Source organism: Aedes aegypti, chromosome 2, assembly GCF_002204515.2.
Source record: "Aedes aegypti strain LVP_AGWG chromosome 2, AaegL5.0 Primary Assembly, whole genome shotgun sequence".
NCBI classification, from domain to species: domain Eukaryota; kingdom Metazoa; phylum Arthropoda; class Insecta; order Diptera; family Culicidae; genus Aedes; species Aedes aegypti.
The window spans coordinates 309,368,150-309,381,576 of NC_035108.1; the positions used below are offsets into that span (position 1 = coordinate 309,368,150).

Genomic DNA, 13,427 nt, shown 5'->3' on the forward strand with positions numbered 1-13,427 from the left:
AATTCCGTGTTTTGCAGCTCACGGACGTGGATAAGAATTTTGAATGCGGAAATCAGAACTCTACTTATGGCCAATTGACTGATTGTGACTTCCGGCCTATGAACATTCCTCAAGCAAACATATGGCTTTGCTGACAGTGCTGATGACCTCGGGTGAATAATAGAGTTTGCAGTAGGAGCTTTCAATTATTAAAAATTAAAACTGTGGTCATTCTATGTATCGGTTAAGGGAAGACGAGTTGACAGAAGTGAAAAAAGTTGGCTTGTTTCCATTTAAGATCAGCTTATCTCGAATCTCAGAACATGCCTGAACAAAAACAGTATAAAACATAAAAAGCGTAGATGTAGATTAATACCTTGGAAGAGCATCTATGAAATTGAATATCAAAGTTTTGCTGATATAGATTGTTGGTAAAATGGCTGATATTTTTTCAATGATTCAATCTCTCTAGCATTAGTGACAAAATGCAACATACTATCAAGACACGAGCATTATTGTTTCCACGAAATGTCGGTTCGACCAAATATTAATTGCTTTCCATTTCAACTAAACCTTTTCGACCAAATGTCCATTCGACGAAATGTCCGTTCGACCAAACGTACTTTCGACCAAACGTCATTCGACTAAATGTCATTCGACCAAATGTCTTTCGACCAAATGTCATAGATTCGTACGATGATACTCTATGCCCAGGAAAGTCAAGGAAATTTTCATTACGAAAAGATCCTGGACCGACCGGGAATCGAACCCAGACACCTTCAGTATGGCTTTGCCTTGTAGCCTAACCACTCGGCTATGAAAGAGCTGTACTATAACTAATTATTGTAGCATTCACGTAACCGTCATAAAACATCAATGAACCCACACGATAGCCAAAATGTTGTTGAATTGTTACTTGGGAGCTTCAATGTTGTACTCTTATATCCTATAATAAATGATCACGTGCTCCATGGGAAAAATCTTAACCTTCGGGCTGTCGCGCTGTTGTACTTTGTACAACAGTTGTAATTTATATGCTATCATGTTGCAACAAAGAGATCTATCGACACCAAACCAAAATGTATTCCTCAAGAATCTCCTTAAGAACAATACTCGACAGTTTTTATTCACAGTATGGCCATTTATAATGCGGTAAAATAAACAAATGTACATAGAAGTCGCATAAAAATGAACGCACTATATACGGTCCGAGTAAACCACAGTTTGAAATCGGTATATCTCTAAATCCAGATAATTTATAGACTTGGGGTCTTTAGTAAAGTTGTTCTGGAGGTGAAGCGCTATCTCATGGTACCTCATTCAATTTGAAATTTGACCGCTAGGTGGCACTAGTGGGCATGTAAGTTTTACTATTGTTTTGCAGATATTTCAAGATGCTGACCATTTAGAAGGATGGCGTCTTCGGTAAAGTTGTTTAGTAAGTTAAGGGCTATCATTGTTTGAGCTAGTTGATTCAAAATTTTGCCACTAGGCGGCTCTAGGGAGCATGAAACTTTTTTTTGCAGACATCTCAAGAGTCTGACTACTTAGAAAAATAGTGTCTTCGGCAAATTTGTTCAGTAGCTCAAAGGCTATCATTATTTGAGCCAAGAAATAGGATAATTTGCCACCTGGAGTTGCTAGTAAGCATGAACTTTTTGTTTTATTATCTTCATTATTTTTATTATCGAGACTTTCAGCCTGTGGCTGGTTCGTCTCCATCATTGTGTACTTTTTGTTTTACGGATACTGCAGTATCTTGACTTTTTAGACAGGCACCTTCTGCATAGTTGTTCAGAAGCTCAGGGACTATCATTATTTTACAAAATCTCGATCTTCAAGGATTAAACAAAGAAAGAATTTGAGCTACTGAACAACTCTACCGAAGACGCCAAATTTCTAAGTGATCAGGCACTTGAGATCTTTGCGAAACAAATGTTTAATGCTCACTAGCGCCGCCAGGTGGCAAAATTTTGAAATCTTTCTAAATGGTCAGACTCTTGGGATATTCGCAAAACCCAGGGTGTTGTACAAAGTACAACGAGCGACTACTCGCGTTACACAAATTCGCGCGACGACCAAAAGGTTTAAGCGGAAATTGAAAAAGTATGATTGTTTCTGTTATAATCTTGCCGAAGATTCTATGAGATTGTGCTCATGATTATGTCAGATTTTTTTTTTTGAAAATTCTTCCCTGAACCTAGCTACAATTTTGTCCATGATTTAAAAAAAAAGATGTTCAACATTTTCATGAAAAATTTGGCATACATTTTCGGATATCAGAAATTTTTATTGGATTTTATCAGAACTTTTCAGAAATCAATTTTTTATAGGATCCTGTCACAATCTTATCTTGATAATCTTGTACAGGTTTTTGTAGAAATAATGTACTGGATTTTGTGAGAATCCTATGGAAGATTCTGTGAAAATTATCGTCAGGATTTCGTCACCCATAACTTATTTTATAAATTCTGTTCTTTAGAATCTGTAGAAGTTGGTCTTGCTCAGAATTTTGGGAATCTTTCCTAGTATTATCAGAATCGATGCTAATCATGACTTGGTTTCTGTGAAATCTTGTTATGGATTCTGTGACAATGTCGCTCGGCATTGTGTGATAATCCTACCCAAATTTATCCGTGAAATTTATGTGAGAATCATGTATTAGTCAAGCTTTAAGTCTGCCACTAGATCTGCATAACATTTATTTTAATCTTTCTCAAGCATAAAATTCATGTTCAGGACTTTGTGAGAATATACTTCATGATTCAGTAAGATTTTGTTTGGCCTTTAAGTTGTTGTCGAATGTTGTGGAAATTGACATATATTCAATTTTTTTCCATTTACTTTTTCAATTTAATTTCTTGTATTAAATTCCCATATCATTGAGTTATGTTTAAAATTAAATGATTAGTATAGAAGTAAAAATTATGGCAAAAGTGTTAACAAAAAGGGATTTTCTGATTGTACCACTATATAATAACGGCTAATATTAAGAGGAATGATAAAAAAAATTGTTTTTTGAATTATCTAGAACCTGATCAGATCATTCTTGCAATCCTCTTCGAAAAAAAAAATACAGTTGAAAATCTCGCCTCACACATGTGTCACTTTATTAGCAGTTTGCTAAAGGACACCCGTAAGGAAATTTATGTTTTCATCCGGTAAAACTACTTCAAACGATAAAGGTTTGTCGCCTAGTGAGAATAAATGAACAGATTTAACTTGTGAACAATTAAATTTTCCGTATTAAATTGAAAATGGGCTTATATCCACTGTTATAAAGAGTGTATAAGAGCCCAATTATGGAGAGACTCTGGAGGCGGTTTGTTTGCATTTTTCAATGAAATAAAAGAAGTGAAGCTATTTTACGGATAACTTCCATGACGGGATGGTCTTCAAGTTTTGTGCTAAATTACTAGGATTTTCCAGTGCGCATCGTACCTTCGTGCTGTGCGTACACGAATTCTCTCTGCTCTTGGAAGTTTTCTTAAAAACTACCTAAAGCAATAAAACAGTACTTTTCAGTGCTACATAAACAGTACTTTTCAGTGCTAAAATTAAAAAACGGTACTTTTCTGTGCTACTTAAACAGTACTTTTCAGTACTATTTTTTCTACTATTGATCCCTTTACGATCCTTGTTTGGACCCGTGCCTTCGATTTTTCGTTGGACCCGTTGGCGAAAGCTAGCGGTGGTAATCCTTCTTGGACACCGTCTTGGGAAAAAACTAAACATGGTATCAACAACTAACAAAAGGAAGGGTGAATCTCTGAATTCACTACTTCCTTCCAAAAAAGTGGGTTTAAAAACTGTCACTACACGTGGCAAGAATGGAAGAAAGGACGCTTCCCCGGAATGCAAACTTTCTTCCAAGGGTGAAATGAATAATTGTATCGAATCAGCAATCAGCAATCAGTTCGATGCTCTAGACAAATTTACCGAACACCAAATCGAAGCAGCCTCTAGCCCAGGCTCTTTGATTCAAGTGAGGAAGCAAAGAGTGCCGCCTATCGTGGTCAGTTGTTCCGAATTTGGGGGATTTAGGCAGGAGATCTTGAACTCCATTAGGGGAATCAAGGTTTCCTTCCAAATCGCAAAGAAAGGAGACTGTCGCGTTTTGCCGGCAACTCTCAAAGATCGTGAACTTCTTCTCAGACATCTTGAAGAGAAGAAGCACAATTTTTTTACTTATGACGACAAAACTGAACGTTTGTTCAAAGTTGTCTTGAAAGGTCTCTCAAGTGACTATAAGTCACCTGAAGAGATCAAAAATGGAATAAATGATGTACTTGGATTTTCCCCAGTCCAAGTAATCATTATGAAAAAGAGAACCCAATCTGGCATTGTTCGGAAAGGGCTTTCTCAAGAATATTATTTAGTTCACTTTAACAAAAAAGAACTAAATAATATTAAAGCTTTAGAAAAAGCTAAACTTATGTTCGATGTCCGTATGACGTGGGAACATTTCCAGAAACCTGGAGGAAATTACCAGAACCCCACTCAGTGCCGTTGGTGCCAAAAGTGGGGTCATGGTACAAAAAATTGTCGCATGGATGCTAAATGCATGATTTGCGGAGGTTCTTCTCACGCTAAGGACGTCTATCCTGTGAAAGAAGATACCAGAAAGTTTGAATGCGCCAATTGCAAGGGCCCTCATAAAGCTAACTTTTGGGAATGCCCTTCACGCAAAAGGGTCATTGAGGCTCGTGCCAGGCAGATGAAATATAATATCCGTTACGATAACGGTCGTTTCCGGAATTTGCCTGGTAGAGTATTGAACAGTGCTCATTTTTCAGTTAACGATCGCTCGATCATGAATCATACCCATCAGGAAGATCATAATCATGCTCATTCACAAACTAATTTTAATTCGTCGGATAGCCGTTCGAATCTTTCAATTTCGAATGTATCTACCCACGGTAAATCCTTTGCCGATATCGTAGCAGGAAATTCGAACTCCTCCCCTGTTCGATCCATGGGTACTCATTCTACTTGTTTCAAATCAAATGGAAAAAACCCTACCGCCACAGGTAACTCCGCTTCTTCGTCTACCGGAAATTCTAATGGGAAATCACATGACATGTCTGCCTCTGATTTTAATTTTCTAACTGAACAATTGAATCTAATGATTGATGCAATGTTCAAAGCCACCACTATGACTGAAGCAGTCCAAGTAGGAGTAAAATTTACAAATCAAATTGTTATTGGATTACGTTTTTCTAATGGATCCAAATAATAATTTAAATATTTTAAATTGGAATGCTCGTTCTCTGAATGGTAAAGAGGACGAGCTGTTTAATTTTCTTACGGTTAATAACGTGCATATAGCAGTTATTACCGAAACGTATTTAAAACCTGGATCTAAACTCAAAAGAGATCCTAACTTTTTTGTTTATCGTAATGATCGACTTGATGGGGCATGTGAGGAGTTGCAATCATCATTCATAGGCGTATAAAACATCAACTGTTTTCATCATTTGAAACTAAAATTTTTGAAGCTTTAGGTGTTTCTGTTAAAACACAGTTTGGTAAATTTACTTTCATAGCTGCCTATTTGCCTTTTCAATGCTCTGGACAGCAAGTTAATTTGCTCCAAACTGACTTGCGTAAATTGACTCGCAATAAGTCAAAAATTTTTGTCATTGGTGACTTTAATGCCAAACATCGGTCATGGAATAATTCTCAAAGTAATTCCAACGGCAGAATTTTATTTGATGAGTGCTCTTCAGGATATTTCTCAATTCAATACCCTGATAGCCCCACATGTTTTTCCTCTTCTAGAAATCCATCTACGATTGATTTGGTCTTAACCGATTCTAGTCACCTTTGTAGCCAACTGATTACTCATGCTGATTTTGATTCTGATCATGTCCCTGTTACATTTCAAATATCCCATGAAGCAATTCTTAATCCTATCAGCTCCACTTTCAATTATTTACAAGCCGACTGGAATATATATATATATATATAAAACGTATGTTGACTCTAATCTTGATGTTAACATTTCTTTAGAAACTAAAATTGATACTGACAATGCTCTTGAAACTTTAACAAATTCCATTGTCGAAGCTCGGAGCATTGCAATTCCAAAATGTGAAGTAAAATTTGAATCCGTGATTATAGACGATGATCTTAAACTCTTGATCCGTCTTAAAAACGTGAGGAGAAGGCAATTTCAACGCACTCGCGGTCCTGCTATGAAAATTATATGGCAGGATTTGCAGAAAGAATTCAAGAAACGTTTTGCTCAATTAAGAAACGTAAATTTTGAAAATAAAATTTCTCAATTGGACCCTGGCTCTAAGCCCTTTTGGAAATTATCTAAAATCTTGAAAAAACCTCAGAAGCCAATACCGGCATTGAAAGAGGAAAACAAATTATTACTAACTAATTGCGAAAAAGCTCTAAAAATTGCTATGCAGTTTGAAAGTGCGCACAATTTTAATTTAGGACTTACTAGTCCAATTGAAAATGAAGTTACTCAGGAGTTCGAAAATATTCTCAATCAAGAGAACGTTTTCGAAAATGCCTCGGAGACTGATTTGGAAGAAGTGAGCACTATTATTAAAAAATTCAAAAATATGAAAGCTCCTGGCGATGATGGAATTTTCTTCATCCTCATCAAGAAACTTCCAGAAAGTAGCTAATCATTTTTAGTTGATATATTTAACAAATGTTTTCAATTAGCATATTTTCCTGACAAATGGAAAAATGCTAAGGTTGTTCCAATTTTAAAACCAGACAAAAATCCTGCAGAAGCTTCTAGCTATCGTCCAATCAGTTTGCTTTCCTCCACCAGTAAACTTTTTGAAAAGGTTATTTTGAACAGAATGATGGCCCACATCAACGAAAGTTCAATTTTTGCCAATGAACAGTTCGGATCCCGCCATGGACATTCGACCACTCATCAACTTTTACGTGTAACAAATTTGATCCGTTCCAACAAATCTGAAGGCTATTCTACTGGTCTTGCTCTTCTAGGCATAGAAAAAGCATTCGACAGTGTTTGGCATGAAGGTTTGATTGTAAAATTAAAAAACTTTAATTTTCCAACATGCATTGTTAGAATAATTCAAAGTTATCTGTCAAATTGTACACTTCAGGTTAATTATCAGAACTCCAGATCTGAAAGACTTCCTGTAAGGGCTGGTGTTCCTCAAGGCAGCATTTTGGGACCAATATTATACAATATTTTCACATCTGACTTACCTGAGTTACCTCAGGGATGTCAAAAATCTTTGTTAGACATGTTGTCACGATGAGAGGGGTTCCAATAAATTGGTCAGATGAAGTTAAGTATCTAGGGCTCATGCTAGGTAAGAATTTAACTTTCAAAAATCACATTGAGGGCATTCAAGCAAAATGTAATGAATATGTAAAATGTCTCTATCCCCTTATTAATAGAAAATCAAAACTTTGTCTTAATAACAAGCTTTTGATATTCAAACAAATTTTCAGGCCAGCATACATACAACATGTTGTATGCTGTACCAATATGGACTAGCTGTTGTAATACCAGGAAGAAAGCTCTGCAGAGAATTCAAAATAAAATTTTGAAAATGATTCTGAGACTTCCTCCCTGGTATAGTACCAATGAGTTACACAGAACATCCAATGTTGAAACATTGGAACAAATGTCAAATAAAATAATAAATAATTTCAGGCAAAAATCGTTGCAATCTTCTATTGCCACGATTAATGCGTTATATGTTTAGGTTAAGTTAGGTAAATATTCATATATTATTCATATATTATTATATTATTATATATTATATTATAGGTATATTCAAAGCGTTTTTTTTTCTCCTATAAATAGGTGAAATCAACTCACCTGTAAAAAATCTGAACTGCTACGGCAAATGAAATGTAATATGTTGTTAAGAAAATGTAAATTAAATCTTAAATTTGTGTTACCAAATTAGGATGATAGTGTTGTCTAATAACACATAGATATAAGAAATGAATGTTATGTTTGGAATGACACCACAAAAAAAAACACTAGGATTTTCCAATCATATCATATGTACGTTCGCAAGTGGCGAATTTGAGGGTAGAGTGGGTTGTTTCAGCAATTCTCGATTTTGGAATGTTCGCTCTTATTACCCATAATCATGGACCGGAAAGGTAATGTGAGTTCAATAATTCTGTGTTGCATATTTTGAAATTGCACTACATTTCGATTCCTTTTCGAAAAATTTATTTGTTCCCTGAACTCATTGCAATAAATTCTATTCAATTTAATGTAATTAATATCAACAAGTCATGCTTAAGTTTTAGAAACGCGGTTAAAATCTGATTTTTATCCATACTGTTGTCTTATTGCATTCATAATTGCTACACCTATCCTTCAATAATTAAAATTATCAAGCAAATCAAGAAGATCGTAACAAATATTGTCAAGAATTTTTGAAATGAAATAACCTAGAATTAAAGAATACAAAGTTGTAGTAATTTGCCTTGGATTGTTAAAACATCATGTTGATGGAGTAGCAAAAGGGACAGATCTGAGATGGGTCTTTAAGCTCTTCGCGGGCCATACGTTGGGTAGGCCTGGCATAGAGTAAATTATATACGAATACGAAAAAAGGAACTTTGGCGAATAACGCTCTCAGAAAACTTAGGTCAGAAGCAGACTCGGTCCCAGTATGGACATAATGCCAAGAAGAACAACAATTTAGTAATTCTTCAAGGAACCCCACTTTGGTCAACCAACAACGCATATACTCTTCTACTCGGAAGTGGGTGTGCGAAGAGATAACACGATAGACAGACAAGGTGACAAGTAAATGGTGAGACTCATGTGCCTTCCTCGCACATTGCTTCCGCTCGTGTAGTTGAGCGTAATCAGATGAGTATACAACTACAATCTTCTTCGATGGTCGTCGCCGTCGATTTGGGATATCCGAGCAACTAACTGCACGGCAATGTCAACCGCAATGGGAGCCGGACTAGTATCAGTCATCAAAGTGTGGTTACTGCACTGACGTTCCCCGGCCAGAGTGACATTCGCAATGCAAATTTACGCCCGCGCGATAATCGTGCTTTGCTCGTGCGGAAAAAGCTGATCGCCCGATCGCGGTTCGGCTACCAACTTCGATTGATAGCAGACTACATTGTAAGAGTGAAGAATCGGTTGAATGGTCGGCACTTGATATTGAGTGGCGACCGACAAGCACTATCAATCGGATCGGAACCGTCCTCGATCGAGTGTGACTTCCAACTGAGTCTCTAGACCGCACTCGGACTACGGTGACTCAGCTGCCGAGGCACTCGCGCTGGATGCATTCTTTTACGACGGCTGAATGGCCGGGAGATCTCGGGAATCTCGCTCGTTGGATCCAGTCCAGGCGCGATAGCTGTGTAGCTGTATTTCTCTGTATGCAGGCAGGGCTCTCAAGTGTGTGCTGTGCACTGCGCTGCGTTCTCCTCACTGCTAAAGTGACCACCGAAAGGTGTATACACAGTTCGTCGCGGTATCGAGCGATTCTGGTTTCGGTCTTCAGCTGGCTGTAGCTGCGTGGAATTTTGACGGAAATAATCGAACGAACATAAGAAGGAAAACCTATTGTCTCAAGGCCTGCCGAATAGACTATCTATTCGTATCTGTACTAATGTGAAAATCGTCGGTTCGGAAGAACTAGTGTGCGTAAAAGTAGAACATCTAATTTTCGCCGAGGAAATCTATCTGCGAACAAAAGAATAATCAGTCGGTAGTGTTTGAGGTGATTGAAAGTTGACAATCGTTCCTTCCAGAGACGATGACTCTTCCGTCAACTCGAATGACGATCGGAACCTAATAGCTGTCGTCGTTCTCGGAACAGCGCATTCTTGGTCTGCATTGCGGAATAATTGTGCGGTTTTTGTGCTCCATACGGAACCTGTGATTCTATATCATCGCGCAGTACAAAGCCTCGGGATCAAACAGTCGGAGGGTGGGTGGTTCCTGGTGGGGTGGGGCGAAAGCAGGCGCCCGTTCGGGACATTTGCGACGTTCTCTGTTGTAGTGGTGATACTTAAGTGCGCGAGTGACGACAACGAAAACGACGACGACGACTTCGCGGCGCACATGTGCAGTGGTGACAATACTCGGTCCAGTTTAGTTTAGTGTGTGGTGGATTTGTTCACGACGGGCCCAGGATTAGTGTTGGTAAAGATCAGTTTTTCGTTTTATTTATTTTTGCGCGATCAAACACAAACGAAGGCGAGCAGTTCAGTTCAGGCAGTGTGGAATGGAGCGAGATTATGTAGAGATGGGTGGGTACTTCAAGCAGTGCTCTGGTCGTTTGGTTCAGTATGGGTTGAGTACGAATGCATAGTGTATAAGGGGAAATAAAAACAAAAACTAACATGCTGTGAAAAGTGCCTATCGCTACCAATACGAAAGTCGTAGAAACGAAAACAAACCGTCAGAACCGATCGATGGGGAGTGATTAATACCGTGATTGTGAAATGTGCAACGTCAGAGCTGTATTGTTGTTGATTCATAGTGTGGAGAGCTGCATATTCCGGGCACTTGCTTTAAATGGGCTTTTATATTGTCGCACCGCCACCAAACTGGATCGCGCCAGTGAGACTCGCGACGCGCCTCAACTCGCGACATTTCGAAATCAGTTTTCTAGTGTGGCGCTGCATTCTAGCGATTTCTATGAACACAGCGCTTTATTCACATATTAGCTGCGACGCTCAGGGCCCGAGAAAAAAAATAATTTCAAATAAATGTTGGTGTTGATTTCTACCGGATGCATAATATTTCATTGTATTATATGAAACATATTTTCAACGTTCTTTTTTCGTATATATTCATAACTTTTTTGTTCTTCTTTTAAAAATTACTCCTCCAATGAACTCTGATCTAGAATGTGTGGCTTATTTTTCGCAAGTTCTCAAAACTAAAGTTTCGTATGCTCTTCTTAATTCAAATCACATAACATGAGAAAGCTTCAGGGCCTTCTTTAGCCGAGTGGTTAGAGTCCGCGGCTACGAAGCAAAGCCATGCTAATGGTGTCTGGGTCGATTCCCGGTGGGTCCAGGATCTTATCGTAATGAAAATTTCCTTCCCTGGGCATAGAGTATAATCGTACCTGCCACAAAATATACGAATGGCAACTTTGGCAAAGGAAGATTTTAGTTAATAGCTGTGGAAGAGCTCATAAGAACACTAAGCTGAGAAGCAGGCTCTGTCCCAGTGGGGACTTAAATGCCAAGAAGAAGAAGAAAAAGAAGAAGAAGAAGAAGAAGGGAAAGCTTAAATTTTGCGACAAAAATAAGGGAACATGGTCCAATTCGGACCTAGCAACAGTTTTCTGGCCATATCTTTTCAGCACGATGGACGGCAGGAAAAGTTTTATGTTTCCGTGAAAGCCTGATTCAGCTTGCACAATTTTTGCTCAGAGAGTTTTGTGATATCTCCTACAGGACATTTGTAGACATGTTTGAACAACATTCTCCAAAAGATCTGAATTGGACCAACCCTGGTCCAATTCGGGCCCCTCATATTCTGATTCGGGCCACCCTATATTTTATCGTTGTTCTTCTGTGGTACCGTCATTTCGGGTGAAATTGATCACTTTTCATGGTTTTTCTTGTCTGATTTCTATAATATTGACAATGCCAAACAACTGAATACAGGAAAACAAGTATGAAGGTGAGCCTCATTGACTCAAGTATCGAAATTTACTAACAAATGTAATTTTAGTACTAAAAAATATGTCTAAAATAAAAAATCGGGAGATCTCATTTCGGGGTGAAATTGATCACTTATCAATGCCATTATTGTTAGTTCTCAAAACAACTTTACTTAATAAATTTGAGCTCCCTGAATCCGAATATACTTTCCAAATTCTTAACAATACAATATTTATAGAAATAATGAATGTTTAAATTTCAAGAATAACGCAGAAAACGCCTAAATGTATGCAATTTCCTAAGGAATTTCCTGATATATACCAGAAACTCAATTATTTCAACCAAATCAACGAATTAGTACGAGTTTTGGTTATGAAATCTAGTTTGGGGATATATTTTAAGTATCCTCACAAACTTTCAGGATTATACTATGTCCAAATCCTTGTCTAGAACTAGAAGCTTATTAATGTTTGTCAACACTGCACCGTACAAGATTTTGAAATTTTACATTATTTTAATAGAAATGATCATTTTTTAACGCAAAAAACTTCACAACACACAATTTGGACATACTTACGACAAACAACGTTCATTCACTGCCCAGCACATTGATATTTGTGCTCCAATAGGAAGAAATAAAATCGAGTGACACAGTGATCAATTTCACCCTACTGATCAATTTCACCCGAATTTACGGTAGTTAAAACATATAACTGTTTGGTGTCAAAGGTTGTTGAATTTCTTCTATAAGTGCAAGCATAACAAATTAACTCAATGCGTGAAAAATTTCAATTTAGTTCGAGAAACAACTAGTTCAAGTAAAATGTGAATTTCATTTAAAAAATCATGGGTGAAATTCGAAACTTGTTCAAAATGAATACTTGAGTGAATTTTCCCTAACTCGATTTTAAACTGATCATCGTGTATTTTTAAATTTTTGAGCTTTATTTTATTTTTACAAAATACATTGGAAAAAGCCATTTTTGCTTAGAATATAGTGGCACGGTAAATGACTGGGCATTGCGTACCATTGCTACGACGCGTACCTGCAGGAATAAAATAGACCCCTTTGTATGTTCCTCAGCCTCTTGCTCAGCAACTCCTATCCCTATTTCCTCGTGGCCGGGGTACGAGTAACCTTGGGGAAGATCGGGTCGTATGACAAGGACGCATTTTACGCGCAGCTCGAACGCGAGTACGACCGCTGCTCAAGCCACGACGTCAAGATCATCATAGGAGATTTGAACGCTCAGGTTGGCCAGGAGGAGGAGTTTAGACCGAAGATTGGAAAGTTCAGAGCTCACCGGCTGACGAACGAGAGCGACCTACGACTGATAGATTTTGCTGCCTCCAAGAATATGGCCATTCGTAGCACCTATTTCCAGCACAGCCTCCCGTATCGGTACACCTGGAGATCGCCTTAGCAGACAGAATCGCAAATCGACCACGTTTTGATCGATGGACGGCACTTCTCCGACAAAACTGACGTTAGAACCTATCGTGGCGGTAACATTGGCACCGACCACTACCTGATGATGGTAATACTGCGCTCAAATCTATCCGTCATCAATGATGTACGGTACGGAACCAGACAACGGTTTGAGCTGAAAACTTAATTGATTGGTAACATGCTGATGGTGGCCAATCGATTAAGTTTTCAGCTTGAACGACTATTTAGTTCTTTAGATTTGTGCTCTTGAAAATTTAAGCTTTGTCTTCGATGCATCTTTACCTTAAATTACAACTAGTATTAGTAAAAGTATTTTCTCTGTGTTTTTCTTCACAGAAAAAAAATCCATGTAAATTTCAGCGTAAAATTGTGC

At 37.9% G+C, this 13,427-nt stretch overlaps 1 protein-coding gene across 4 annotated transcripts in view; it reads left to right on the forward strand.

The window, feature by feature from the left end:
* LOC5564986 (dual 3',5'-cyclic-AMP and -GMP phosphodiesterase 11) overlaps positions 1–13,427 on the forward strand; it is a 425,037-nt gene that overhangs the window by 88,916 nt on the left and 322,694 nt on the right. The window contains exon 1 of one of the 4 annotated variants that reach the window (XM_021845673.1): positions 9,394–10,126. The exons of the other annotated variants lie outside the window; for them this stretch is intronic. The gene's annotated coding sequence lies outside the window, so the exon portion shown is untranslated. Of the gene's footprint in view, positions 1–9,393; positions 10,127–13,427 lie in introns of those variants that run through there. 4 annotated transcript variants of the gene reach the window in all.